At 40.1% G+C, this 14,763-nt stretch overlaps 1 protein-coding gene across 2 annotated transcripts in view; it reads right to left on the bottom strand.

Annotated features, from left to right (window-relative positions):
• DCX (doublecortin) overlaps positions 1-14,763 on the bottom strand; it is a 412,950-nt gene that overhangs the window by 172,497 nt on the left and 225,690 nt on the right. For both annotated transcript variants that reach the window (XM_070462136.1, XM_070462134.1), the window contains exon 4: positions 4,700-4,809. The gene's annotated coding sequence lies outside the window, so the exon portion shown is untranslated. The remainder of the gene's footprint in view (positions 1-4,699; positions 4,810-14,763) is intronic.

A 14,763-nucleotide genomic window follows, 5' to 3' on the forward strand; every position in this document is an offset into this window, starting at 1 on the left:
TTCCATGTCCAGTTCTAACTGTTGCTTCTTGACCTGCATACAGATTTCTCAGGAGGCAGGTCAGGTGGTCTGGTATTCCCATCTCTTGAAGAATTTTCCACAGTTTGTTGTGATCCACACAGTCAAAGGCTTTGGCATAGTCAATAAAGCAAAAGTAGATGTTTTTCTGGAACTCTCTTGCTTTTTCGATGATCCAGCAGATGTTGGCAATTTGATCTCTGGTTCCTCTGCCTTTTCTAAATCCAGCTTGAACATCTGGAAGTTCACAGTTCACATACTATTGAAGCCTGGCTTGGAGAATTTTGAACATTGTTAGCATGTGAGATGAGTGCAATTGTGTGGTAATTTGAACATTCTTTGGCATTGCCTTTCTTTGGGATTGGAATGAAAACTGACCTTTTCCAGTCCTGTGGCCACTGCTGAGTTTTCTGAATTTGCTGGCATATTGAGTGCAGCACTTTCACAGCATCATCTTTTAGGATTTGAAATAGCTCAACTGGAATTCCATCACCTCCACTAACTTTGTTCATAGTGATGTTTCCTAAGGCCCACTGACTTTGCACCCCAGGATGTCTGGCTCTAGGTGAGTGATCACACCATCGTGGTTATCTGGGTCATGAAGATCTTTTTTGTATAGTTCTGTGTATTCTTGCTGCCTCTTCTTAATATCTTCTGCTTCTGTTAGGTCCATACCATTTCTGTCCTTTATTGTGCCCATCTTTGCATGAAATGTTCCCTTGGTATCTCTAATTTTCTTGAAGAGCTCTCTAGTCTTTCCCATTCTATTGTTTTCTCTATTTCTTTGCATTGATTGCTGAGGAAGGCATTTTTATCTCTTCTTGCTATTCTTTGGAACTCTGCAAAAAATGGGTATATCCTTCCTTTTCCTTTAACTTCTCTTCTTTTCTCAGCTATTTTTAAGCCCTTCTTAGACAGCCATACTGTTCATGGGGTTCTCAAGGCAAGAATACTGAAGTGGTTTACCATTCCCTTCTCCAGGGGACGACATTCTGTCAGACCTCTCCACCATGACCTGTCTGTCTTGGGTGGCCCCACACGGCATGGCTTAGTTTCATCACCCTGCTTATTTAAATTACATGCAGTATACATCACGATAAATGCTGGGCTGGAGGAAGAACAAGCTGGAATCAAGATTGCCAGGAGAAATATCAATAACCTCAGATATGCAGATGACACCACCCTTATGGCAGAAAGTGAGGAAGAACTAAAGAGCCTCTTGATGAAAGTAAAAGAGGAGAGTGAAAAAGTTGGCTTAAAGCTCAACATTCAGAAAACTAAGATCATGGCATCTGGTCCCATCACTTCATGGCAAATAGATGGGGAAACAGTAGAAACAGTGGCTGACTTTATTTTTCTGGGCTCCAAAATCACTGCAAATGGTGATTGCAGCCATGAAATTAAAAGATGCTTACTCCTTGGAAGGAAAGCTACGACAAACCTAGACAGCATTTTAAAAAGCAGAGACATTACTTTGTCAACAAAGGTCTATCTAGTCAAGGCTATGGTTTTTCCAGTGGTCATGTATGGATGTGAGAGCTGGACTATAAAGAAAGCTGAGTGCCAAAGAATTGATGCTTTTGAACTGTGGTGTTGGAGAAGACTCTTGAGAGTCCCTTGGATTGCAAGGAGATCCAACCAGTCCATCCTAAAGGAGATCAGTCCTGGGTGTTCATTGGAAGGACTGATGTTGAAGCTGAAACTCCAATACTTTGGCCACCTGATGTGAAGAGCTGACTCATTTGAAAAGACCCTGATGCTGGGAAAGATTGAGGGCAGGAGGAGAAGGGGATGACAGAGGATGAGATGGTTGGATGGCATTACCAACTCAATGGACATGGGTTTGGGTGGACTCCTGGAGTTGGTGATGGACAGGGAGGCCTGGCATGCTGCAGTTCATGGAGTCGCAAAGAGTCGGACATGACAGAGCAACTGAGCTGAACTGAACTCAGTCAGCCAAAATTACTTTTTGCATTTCTTTTTCTTGGGGATGGTCTTGATCACTGCCTCCTCTACAATGTCATGAAACTCTGTCCATAGTTCTTCAGCCACTCTGTCTATCGGATCTAATACCTCGGAAGTGCCTCAAAATTAGAGATTCCTGGATCCAACCCAAGAAGTACTGAATCAGAACCTTAAATAAAAATTAAACTAAAATTGTTATTTCTCTTTCATGAATTTAGATTTTAAGAGGTGCTCCAGGGACTTCTCTGATGGGCCAGTGGTTAAGACTCTGCCCTGCCAATGCAGGGGGTGCAAGTTTGATCCCTGCAAGTCCCACATGCCCCATGAGTCATGGCAAAAGATTAAAAAAAAAAGAGGTGTTCTAGGTAATTCTGATGTTGATCCATGGAATATGCTTTGAGAAGCACTGGTCCTAAGAACTGTCCTAGGTTCTATGGATATAGTAACACAGATGCTCTGGGTCATAATCTGCAGGTGTTCACAGTCTATTTGGGAGAATAGATACTTAAATAATTATAACAAGACCTAATAGGTGCTATGGTAGAGATATGATCAGAATTCTATTAGACTGATAGTGTCTGAGGGAGTCAGGAAAAGATTCACAGAATATGTGGTTCTAGTGAGATAGCATTATGGGGCTCCATTTAGATTGGAGAGAGAGTGGGGGGGGGACAAACAATTTTGATCATTCAGGCTACCAGGAAGACTCAGTGAATCCCAGATGTGGGTGATCATGAGAAGACAGATGTTCATTTAAGATTCCCTCATGGGATCTGAGTTCTCTACTTCTCACAGCTTTCACATTTTACTATACTGCTCTGAGTGTGATTCCAGTGTTTAATGACACATATTTTCACATACATATTTATGTACAAGGTTGTATAAACAAAACCTTGTATGATATACTTTGGGATGGTTTAGTACATTTTCAAGGGTAGTTTTTACTATGTGTTAGTTAAACCTTATATTTCTGCCCTTAAACTGAATCCCACAGTCCTATGCCTACCCTATCCTGGTACCTTAAACAGCTATTCTAGAAGAGGAGTGGCAGTTACCCAGATGGAAAAGTAGGAAGAGAGATTCCAGGCAGAGGGACCAAGTTGTCAGATCAGGGAGTTACTAAAGAACATGACACATTTGGTAAACAACCAATGAGAAGTTCAATAGGGCTCTCACATGGTGTCTCAAGTAAAGTAGCAGGAAATGTGATCAGCAGGTCCAGTGAGGTCAGATTATTAAAAGACAAAGTTAAGAATTTGGCCCTTACATGGGAGAAAACTGGAAACCACTGAAGGAGTTTAAATAAGTGAATGACAAGATTGGAAACATGTTCTAGAGAGACTGTTTATTGCTCAGGTGGTGATCACTCTTGTACAGCAGAGAAAGGGCTTCTCAGAGGTCCAGGGAGGCTCAGTTCAGTTTCATCTGACTGAAGCTTTTGGTATTACAAAGACAACAAAATTGACAGAAGTCACCACAAGCGTGTACTATTCTAAGTGATTATGTTTGACAAATTAATACTTTTAACACACACACAAACTGGATTGCAATTCTACTATCTCATTTGGAGGAGTAAATCTAAGTTAGAGACCCGGGCCACAGCCTGGTTTTATTTCCTACATTTGCAAACCTTGAATGAGCAGTTTCCTCTCTCGGACTTGGTTTTCTGACTATGGGAATCCTAGCCACTTCATAAGGACTGGGTGAGAGAACATGTGTACAAGGTCTGGCATACTTGGGTGCTCAGCACGGATTTGTTAATATTTCTTCACAGTCTCTAAGTACAATGAGCCTGTGTCCATGTGTGCTCATACAGGAGCCTCCAAGCACATAAACACACCTACTCAGATTCTGATATGCTGCCCAGGGGCCAAGGTTGGAAGGGGGTACTTCCACTAGACTCTCCAGTGCCTTGCCCTGATTCTGTATTGAGCTCGCATCACTGATGAGCGAGTATAACCTCTATCTTGGGCACTGACACATTAGAGCCCCCTGCCTGCACATTCACCACAGTGTGGCTGAGTGAGTCCACCACCCAATTCCTTCTCCCAAGGGTGTTTACATAGCAATTTTAGGTCTGACTATAGAAATAAAGAATGCCCTTACTCATATTAAAGGGATCTCATGTATCCAATAGTCTTTACCAGAAATCCATCGGAAGAGGGACCTTCTCACTGCTCCTGATGTTACACCAAGAGGGTCTTTATCCTCAAGTGCTTTTGGGGCACTTGCCCTTTTCCCCTGCTCAAAGTTAGGCACTCCCTTTGGGCTCAGTGTTTTTGCCTGGGGCATGGAGACCCATAACTCCCAGTAACAATTCCCCAGCTGAACAACAGCAATAATTCACAGTGCTGCAACAGGCATCCTGGGTTCCTGTTAACTTTTCAGAGTCAAGTCATTCGGTTGGCATAACACTTGGCACTCAGAAGCTCTGCTTCATAATCAGGGTGATTTCAGAACATAGCATCAGCTAAATGGGTCCCTGGGCCTAAGCCAACCTCTCAGGGCTCCAGCTCCAAGACTCACTGTTTGCAGGATCCTGTCACTTAGAAGTCCTTGGGGATGGTGTATTTTAAGAGCTAGTAAAGGACTATTCTGAAAAGAAACTTTGGAGGATTATTCACTGCACTATGGCAATACAATCTCCATTTATCATCATTACATGCTGATAATAGATACTACTTGACTGTGCCCTGATTATATCCAAATCTCTTACCAGTGGACATGGCAGAATACAGGGATGAAAATAGAGAAGACTCCCAGCTCCCATTCACTTCTAATTGTCCATTCTCCCTTTAAAAAGATGCAAGCATCATTCTTTATATCCTGTTCAAACAAGAAACAACAGAATTTGTGACTGAAAAAGATTGCATGAGGCCATATTGTCTATCCCCCTGACTTTAAAGAACTCTAGACTTTAAAGAACTCTAGACATAGCTGAATATCTAACCATTTCTTGGTGACCCTCTTTGGGGTTTAACAATTTGTACTATCATTAATGTTTGCAATATCTCAATCCTAAATCTCTCCAGCTGCAATTTAATCTTCTGTTCATTAGTCTTCAGTTTTCCCATTGAATCTCTTCCAGTTGCTAACTAGTCATATTCCATTGCTGTGGGTTTTCTCTCCAACAGTGCTTGTTCATTTAAACACCCCTGGACTTCCCTGGTGGCTCAGTGGTAAGTAATCCACCTGCCAATGCAGGAGATATGGGTTTGATCCCTGGTCTGAAAGATCCCACATGCCTTGGAGCAACTGAGCCCTTGCACCACAACAATTGAGCCTGTGCTCTAGAGCCTGAGAACCACAACTACTGAAGCCCATGCCCTAGAGCCCATGCTCCACAACAAGAGAGGCCACTGCAATGAGAAGCCTGTGAACCACACTAAAGAAAAGCTCAAGCATCAGTGAAGACCCAGAACAGCCAAAAATAAACAAAAAAACAAACAAATAAATAAATACAATTATTTAATTAAAAATCCCTAACAAGCTCTATGTGCCAGCCCTTTAATTGATTCTGTCAATCATCATAAAAGCCTCTTTAAGTCGTCTTTGTTTGTCATGGATTGAGAGAACATGACCAACAAAAAAAAAAAAAAGAAAATTCAGAAAGGATGAGAAAGGGTGAGTCTAAACGATGCTTTTCCCGATTTCTGCTATTTATACCACTGATGTTTCATATACTCTTTAGTGCTATTTTTATAGAATATGTGTGCATAGTAGAAAACTTAAAAGCAACATAGAAGAATAAAAACAAGGAAAAAAGATCTCCTATAAGCTGACCACTCAGCTCCAAGAGTTAAGATTTCCTTTATGTGTGTGTGTGTGTGTGTGTGTGTGTATTTCCTCAAATTGGGAACATACTATATTTGTTACTTTATGTGTTGCTTTCTTTCTTTCTTTTCTTCTTTTTTTTTTCATTTATTTTTATTTGTTGGAGGCTAATTACTTTACAATATTGTAGTGGGTTTTGTCATACATTGAAATGAATTAGCCATGGATTTACATGTATTCCCCATCCCAATGCCCCCTCCCACCTCCCTCTCTATCCGATCCCTCTGGATCTTCCCAGTGCACCAGGTCCGAGCACTTGTCTCATGCATCCAACCTGGGCTGGTGATCTGTTTCACCCTAGATAATATACATGTTTCGATGCTGTTCTCTTGAAACATCCCACCCTCGCCTTCTCCCACAGAGTCCACAAGTCTGTTCTGTACATCTGTGTCTCTTTTTCTGTTTTGCATATAGGGTTATCATTACCATCTTTCTAAATTCCATATATATGTGTTAGTATACTGTAATGGTCTTTATCTTTCTGGCTTACTTCACTCTGTATAATGGGCTCCAGTTTCATCCATCTCATTAGAACTGATTCAAATGAATTCTTTTTAATGGCTGAGTAATATTCCATGGTGTATATGTACCACAGCTTCCTTATCCATTCGTCTGCTGATAGGCATCTAGGTTACTTCCATGCCCTGGCTATTATAAACAGTGCTGCGATGAACACTGGGGTGCACGTGTCTCTTTCAGATCTGGTTTCCTTGGTGTGTATGCCCAGAAGTGGGATTGCTGGGTCATATGGCAGATCTATTTCCAGCCTTTTAAGAAATCTCCACACTGTTTTCCATAGTGGCTGTACTAATTTGCATTCCCACCAACAGTGTAAGAGGGTTCCCTTTTCTCCACACCCTCTCCAGCATTTATTGCTTGTAGACTTTTGGATAGCAGCCATCCTGACTGGCGTGTAATGGTACCTCATTGTGGTTTTGATTTGCATTTCTCTGATAATGAGTGATGCTGAGCACTTTTCATGTGTTTTTTAGCCATCTGTATGTCTTCCTTGGAGAAATGTCTGTTTAGTTCTTTGGCCCATTTTTTGATTGGGTCATTTATTTTTCTGGAGTTGAGCTGGAGGAGTTGCTTGTATATTTTTGAGGTTAATCCTTTGTCTGTTGCTTCGTTTGCTATTATTTTCTCCCAATCTGAGGGCTGTCTTTTCACCTTGCTTATAGTTTCCTTTGTTGTGCAAAAGCTTTTAAGTTTCATTAGGTCCCATTTGTTTATTTTTGCTTTTGTTTCTAATATTCTGGGATGTGGGTCATAGAGGATCCTGCTGTGATTTATGTCGGAGAGTGTTTTGCCTATGCCCTCCTCTAGGAGTTTTATAGTTTCTGGTCATACATTTAGATCTTTAATCCATTTTGAGTTTATTTTTGTGTATGGTGTTAGAAAGTGTTCTAGTTTCATTCTTTTACAGGTGGTTGACCAGTTTTCCAAGCACCACTTGTTAAAGAGGTTGTCTTTTTTCCATTGTATAACCTTGCCTCCTTTGTCGAAGATAAGATGTCCATAGGATCGTGGATTTATCTCTGGGCTTTCTATTCTGTTCCATTGATCTATATTTCTGTCTTTGTGCCAGTACCATACTGTCATCAAGACAGTCTGTATAGTCTGAAGTCAGGCAGGTTGATTCCTCCAGTTCCATTCTTCTTTCTCAAGATTGCTTTGGCTATTTGAGGTTTTTTTGTATTTCCATACAAATTGTGAAATTATTTGTTCTAGTTCTGTGAAAAATACTGTTGGTAGCTTGATAGGGATTGCATTGAATCTATAGATTGCTTTGGGTAGTAGAGCCATTTTGACAATATTGATTCTTCCAATCCATGAACACGGTATATTTCTCCATCTGTTTGTGTCCTCTTTGATTTCTTTCATCAGTGTTTTATAGTTTTCTATGTATAGGTCTTTTGTTTCTTTAGGTAGATATACTCCTAAGTATTTTATTCTTTATGTTGCAATGGTGAATGGTATTGTTTCCTTAATTTCTCTTTCTGTTTTCTCATTGTTAGTGTATAGGAATGCAAGGGATTTCTGTGTGTTAATTTTATATCCTGCAACTTTACTATATTCATTGATTAGCTCTAGTAATTTTCTGGTAGAGTCTTTAGGGTTTTCTATGTAGAGGATCATGTCATCTGCAAACAGAGAGAGTTTCACTTCTTCTTTTCCTATCTGGATTCCTTTTACTTCTTTTTCTGCTCTGATTGCTGTGGCCAGCACTTCCAAAACTATGTTGAATAGTAGTGGTGAGAGTGGGCACCCTTGTCTCATTTCTGATTTTAGGGGAAATGCTTTCAATTTTTCACCATTGAGGGTAATGTTTGCTGTGGGTTTGTCATATATAGCTTTTATTATGTTGAGGTATGTTCCTTCTATTCCTGCTTTCTGGAGAGTTTTAATCATAAATTGATGTTGAATTTTGTCAAAGGCTTTTTCTGCATCTATTGAGATAATCATATGGTTTTTATCTTTCAATTTGTTAATGTGGTGTATTACAGTGATTGATTTGCAGATATTAAAGAATCCTTACATTCCTGGGATAAAGCCAACTTGGTCATGGTGTATGACTTTTTTAATATGTTGTTGGATTCTGTTTGCTAGAATTTTGTTAAGGATTTTTGCATCTATGTTCATCAGTGATATTGGCCTGTAGTTTTCTTTTTTTGTGGCATCTTTGTCTGGTTTTGGAATTAGGGTGATGGTGGCCTCATAGAATGGGTTTGGAAGTTTACCTTCTTCTGCAATTTTCTGGAAGAGTTTGAGTAAGATAGGTGTTAGCTCTTCTACTAAATTTTTGGTAGAATTCAGCTGTGAAACCATCTGGTCCTGGGCTTTTGTTTGCTGGAAGATTTCTGATTACAGTTTTGATTTCCTTGCTTGTGATGGGTCTGTTAAGATCTTCTATTTTTTCTGGTTCAGTTTTGGAAAGTTATACTTTTCTAAGAACTTGTCCATTTCTTCCAAGTTGTCCATTTTATTGGCATAGAGCTGCTGGTAGTAGTCTCTTATGATCCTTTGTATTTCAGTGTTGTCTGTTGTGATCTCTCCATTTTTGTTTCTAATTTTGTTAATTTGGTTCTTCTCCCTTTGTTTCTTAATGAGTCTTGCTAATGGTTTGTCAATTTTGTTTATTTTTTCAAAAAACCAGCTTTTAGCTTGGTGAGTTTTGCTATGGTCTCTTTAGTTTCTTTTGCATTTGTTTCTGCCCTAATTTTTAAGATTTCTTTCCTTCTACTAACCCTGAGGTTCTTCATTTCTTCCTTCTCTAGTTGCTTTAGGTGTAGAGTTAGGTTATTTATTTGACTTTTTTCTTGTTTCTTGAGGTAGGCCTGTAATGCTATGAATCTTCCCCTTAGCACTGCTTTTACAGTGTCCCATAGGTTTTGGGTTGTTGTGTTTTCATTTTCATTCATTTCTATGCATATTTTGATTTCTTGTTTGATTTCTTCTATGATTTGTTGGTTATTTAGAAGCGTGTTGTTTAGCCTCCATATGTTTGAATTTTTAATAATTTTTTTCCTGTAATTGAGATCTAATCTTACTGCATTGTGGTCAGAAAAGATCACTGGAATGATTTCAATCTTTTTGAATTTACCAAGACTAGATGTATGGCCCAGGATGTGATCTATTCTGGAGAAGGTTCCGTGTGCACTTGAGAAAACGTTGAAGTTGATTGTTTTGGGGTGAAACGTCCTATAGATGTCAATTAGGTCTAGCTGGTCCATTGTGTCATTTAAAGTTTGTGTTTCCTTGTTAATTTTCTGTTTAGTTGATCTATCCATAGTTGTTTGAGTGGGGTATTAAAGTCTCCCACTATTATTGTGTTACTATTAATTTCCTCTTTCATACTCGTTAGCGTTTGCCTTACATATTGCGGTGCTCCTATGTTGGGTGCATATATATTTATAATTGTTATATCTTCTTCTTGGATTGATCCTTTGATCATTATGTAGTGTCCTTCTTTGTCTCTTTTCACAGCCTTTATTTGAAAGTCTATTTTATCTGATATGAGTATTGCGACTCCTGCTTTCTTTTGGTCTCCGTTTGCGTGAAATATTTTTTTCCAGCCCTTCACTTTTAGTCTGTATGTGTCCCTTGTTTTGAGGTGGGTCTCTTGTAGACAGCATATATAGGGGTCTTGTTTTTGTATCCATTCAGCCAGTCTTTGTCTTTTGGTTGGGGCATTCAACCCATTTACATTTAAGGTAATTAATTATTGATAGGTATGGTCCCATTGCCATTTACTTTGTTGTTTTGGGTTCACGTTTATACAACCTTTCTGTGTTTCTTTTTGTCTTCTTCTTCTGGGACTCCTATGATTCGAATGTTGGGGTGTTTCACATTGTCCCAGAGGTCCCTGAGGTTGTCCTCATTTCTTTTGATCTTTTTTCTTTTTTCCTCTCTGCTTCATTTATTTCCACCATTTTATCTTCTACCTCACTTATCCTATCTTCTGTCTCCGTTATTCTACTCATGGTTCCCTCCAGAGTGTTTTTGATCTCATTTATTGCATTATTCATTTTTTAATTGACTCTTTTTTATTTCTTCTAGGTCCTTGTTAAACATTTCTTGCATCTTCTCAATCTTTGTCTCCAGGCTATTTATCTGTAACTCCATATTGTTTTCAAGATTTTGGATCATTTTTATTATCATTATTCTAAATTCTTTTTCAGGTAGATTCCCTATCTCCTCCTCTTTTGTTTGACTTGGTGGGCATTTTTCATGTTCCTTTACCTGTTGGGTATTTCTCTGCCTTTTCATCTTGTTTAGATTGCTGTGTCTGGAGTGGCGCTTTCTGTATTCTGGTGGTCTGTGGTTCCTTTTTATTGTGGAGGTTTCACCTAGTGGGTGGGGTTGGACAATTGGCTTGTCAAGGTTTCCTGGTTAGGGAAGCTTGTGTCAGTGTTCTGGTGCATGGAATTGGATTTCTGTTCTCTGGAGTGCAATGGAGTGTCCAGTAATGAGTTTTGAGATGGGTCTATGTGTTAGGTGTGACTTTGGGCAGCCTGTATGTTGACACTCAGGTCTATGTTCCTGCGTTGCTAAAGAATTTGCATGGTATGTCTTGTTCTGGAGCTTATTGGCTCTTGGGTGGTGGTTGGTTTTGGTGTAGGTATGGAGGCTTTTGGATGGTCTCTTATTACTTAATGTTCCATGTAGTCAGGAGTTTTCTGGTGTTCTCAGGTTTTGGGCTTAAGTCTCCTGCCTCTGGATTTCAGTTTTATTCTTCCAGTAGTCTCAAGACTTCTCCAACTATGCAGCACTGATAATAAAACTTCTAGGTTAGTGGTGAAAAGATTCTCCACCATGAGGGACACCCAGAGAGGTTCACAGAGTTACATGAAAAGGAGGAGAGGGAGGAGGGAGATAGAGATAAGGAGGAGAAAAAGGGGGGACTCAAGAGGAGAGAGACAGATCTACGCAGTTGTCTGTTCCCAGAGTGTTCTCCATAGCCCAGACACCCACAGAGATTCACAGAATTGGATTGGGAAGAGAAGGGGAAAGGAGGAAATAGAGGTGTTCTGAGGTAGAAAACAGAGAGTCAAAAGTGGGAGAGAGTAATCAGCACACTCCTGAATAGAAATGGGAACTGAATATTGGATTCTTAAATGTCCAAAATTTATATCACATACTGAAAAACAAAGATTAAAAATCTAGCATAGAGGTTAGACTCTTTGAAATACAATATTTAAAAACAAAAACAAAAAAATTTAGAAATATATATGAAGTTCAGTTTAAAAATAGGGCTTCTCTTTTTTTTTTGCAAGGTTATAGTGAAATGAAAATGAAAATTAAGGAATAATAGAGGAGTATTAGAGGACTTTAAAAGGAAATAAGAGAGAAAAACAAGAAAAAGAAAAAAAAAAAAAAAAAAACAAGAGAAAAAAATTTTTTTCCTAATTAAAAAAATCGTAAAAATCTATGAAAATGAAAGTTAAGGAGTAATGGGGGAGTAATAGGGAATTTTAAAAGAAAATAAAAGAGAAAAAATAAAAAAAGAAAAGGAAAGAAAAAAATTTTTTTAATTAAAAAAATATATATATATATCTAGGAATTTCTCTGGAGCTGTTGTGGTCAGTGTGGGTTCAGTTCAGTTTCAGATAGCTCCTCATTCCAGCTTACACTTCTCGATATCTATAGGCCCCTTCTGGTGTAGTCGGTGTTACCTACAGGGATTTTAATCTGTTGCACCGGTCCCTTCTGAAGCGGTTCCCTTTGTTTATTTGGCTTCTGTTTGCCATCTCTTTGGTGTCTAATTTCTGCCCTGACACAGGCCGGCAGAGGTGATCTCTTATTTAGGTTCGCTAGTTCAGTCCTGCTACGGGGAGGGACGGGGCGCTGCAGACAGATATCGCTGTGTGTGGGTAGCACTCACCGTGTTCCGGCCACACTGGGTTTGCCCCTGCTCATGGGTGTCTGTGCTTTCCCCGTCTACACTGCTCAGGCTCCCAGCTGCTCTATATGGAGCATGCCCTGCGTTGCGTGTGGTTCCAGTTTTCGGGTACTCCACAAAAGCGCAGACTCGGTTGCGCCTGCGTTTTGTGCCTTCCCCGGCCTGAGCGGCTCAGGCAGCCAGGAGCTTGACGGGCGCACTCTCCCGGGTGCGGCGCGCCCTTTCCCCTCCGCGGCCCCAGCCTCAGTTTCTGCGCGCGCTGGTCGGGTGCCAGCGGCTTGTGTTTGTTCTCAGGAGCTGGCCTCTAGCCGCGACCCTCCAGGTAGCGGATGTCCTATGTCTTGCTTTCTTAAGGTTAAAAATCCATGGATATTTTCCATGTCTTATATAGTCTTCCAAAATATGATTTTTTTAATGGCAACATAATTCTCTACCTTATTGATGCACCTTGGCTCACTTAATGTTTCCCCTACCACTGGGTATTTAAAAAGTTTTTAATTTGTCACCATTTATAAACAATGCTATGAAAGTGAAAGTGTTAGTCATGTCCAAATCTTTGCAACTCCATGGACTATAGCCCACCAGGCGCCTCTGTCCATTGAATTCTGGGTAGCCATTCCTTCCTCCAGGCGATCTTCCTAACCCAGGGATCAAACCTTGGTCTCCTGCATTGCAAGTGGGTTCTTTACCATCTGAACCACCAGGGAAGCTCAAATAATGCCTTATCAATGTCCTTATACATAAATTGCTGATCACGTTCCTGATCTTTTCAAACAGAAGTATTATGTGTGTGTGAAAATATATTTGATTTCCTGATACCTATAATCTATCGTTCAGACTTTCAGAAGAGCTCTCTGGATAATTCATAATGTAGGCTCTGAAAGATAAATGAATAAACCATGACTTTCAATTCTTAAATAGCTCCCCAGCAAACTATAGAATAAGGCTTCAATTTTTTAGCAGACCTTCTAAGCCCCATCTTTTTGACACTATGCCTGGAACTGTATACTTTAGTAATTCAGACTGCTTCTAGTTACTTGCACACTTCATGGTGTGTAATACATTGTTCCCTCTGCCTAGAAGGCTTCTCTCATCTTTTTCCCCTCCCTAATCCTACGCATGTCTTCAAGGTTCAGTTCATGTGTCATCTCCTTCAGGAGATCTTTCTTGAATCCCTAGGTTGGGCTTAAGTGCACCTCCAATGTGAACCTGTGGCACCTAATGTGTGTTTCTAATATGTCATATTAAAATCTGGTTTTGTTTCTACTTCTGCCACTAAACCTTAAGCATCCTGAGGACAGAGATTATGTCTAACTCATCCCTCAATGTGTAGTAGAGCCACTAACTTATGGTAGGTGTACCGTTGAATAAAACTGAATACCTTTTTGTGTTCATACCTGTAACTGTTGCTGGTAATTTAGGAAAAAATGTTGAATGAAGTATCAAAATAATAATCTAGTAGAGGAGGTTGGTTACAGAAATATGTAGTTATATAATAACTGTAATTCAATGCTTCTAATTACTTTGGGTTGATGGAGGAAGGAGCAACTGATTCTTCTTGGAGTTGGGCTGTGGTCTGGTCCATATGTTTCTCGTTTACTGCCTGTTAAGCTTAGGAATCTCAGAAAATCCCAGTGACTCTTGATCAGTTGATATCTGTTTTCTTAAATACCATAACTTTTTAATTTTAGTGTGATTTCTACTGTTGCCCTTGAAATTTTCATACCTACAGTCAACCAAATATGGCACTATTTTGCCTCCTTGGAAATGTCTTCTGGAATGTGGAACTAGTGGAAGAAAATGCAAACTAGACACAAGTATCTCTAGATGGAATGAATCACTTTAATGTTTCTGAGAAATCCTCTACATCCTATATTTCTCCTCCGAGTCACCTGTGTCAGAAGAATGGCTACAAAAGTAAAGCCCTGGTTCAGCCACATGGGGACCAGTGTTGCTTCCTTATTCAGCGTGAGTGTGATTCCCATCGCCACTTAATTGTCAATTAGCTCCTGTCAATTAGTGGCACAAAATGCTAATGTTCAGGGGGAAGGGCATGGAGAGACCAGAGGCACTTGCCAGGTAGCTAACTGACAAGACAGGACTAGAGCAAACTGGGGGTTGCCAGTAAGAGGACATTACGAAGACATTTCCTCCATCAGGGTACAGAGGAGTTCTGAACGGGTGCTAAATGCCCAGTATGTCCCCAGGCCTACAGAATGGCAGCTAAGCCAAAGCAGCCCTCTACCAACTGACTTTTCCGGGGAGAAGGTGGTAGCTGGTGGCCTGATGTAAGAGGCCATTACTGACCCACAGGCCTCCTTCTAGGTGGGAACCTAAGGGCTATGACTGAAACAGCTAACACCTGTTTTAAGTGTATTGCCATGATCCCTTCAAGAGCTGTGGATGATCAGGGTCCTTAAGCAAGAGCAGATGGACTGTCAACCAGCTGATTAAACTGATACTGGAGCCTCCACATGGAGAAGAGTTTTTTCCTGTGTGCTTTAAGTTCCGTCTAGCTTTTGAGAATGGCTGAATGCTGTGGA

This window comes from Odocoileus virginianus, unplaced genomic scaffold (genome assembly GCF_023699985.2).
Source record: "Odocoileus virginianus isolate 20LAN1187 ecotype Illinois unplaced genomic scaffold, Ovbor_1.2 Unplaced_Scaffold_1, whole genome shotgun sequence".
NCBI classification, from domain to species: Eukaryota; Metazoa; Chordata; class Mammalia; order Artiodactyla; family Cervidae; genus Odocoileus; species Odocoileus virginianus.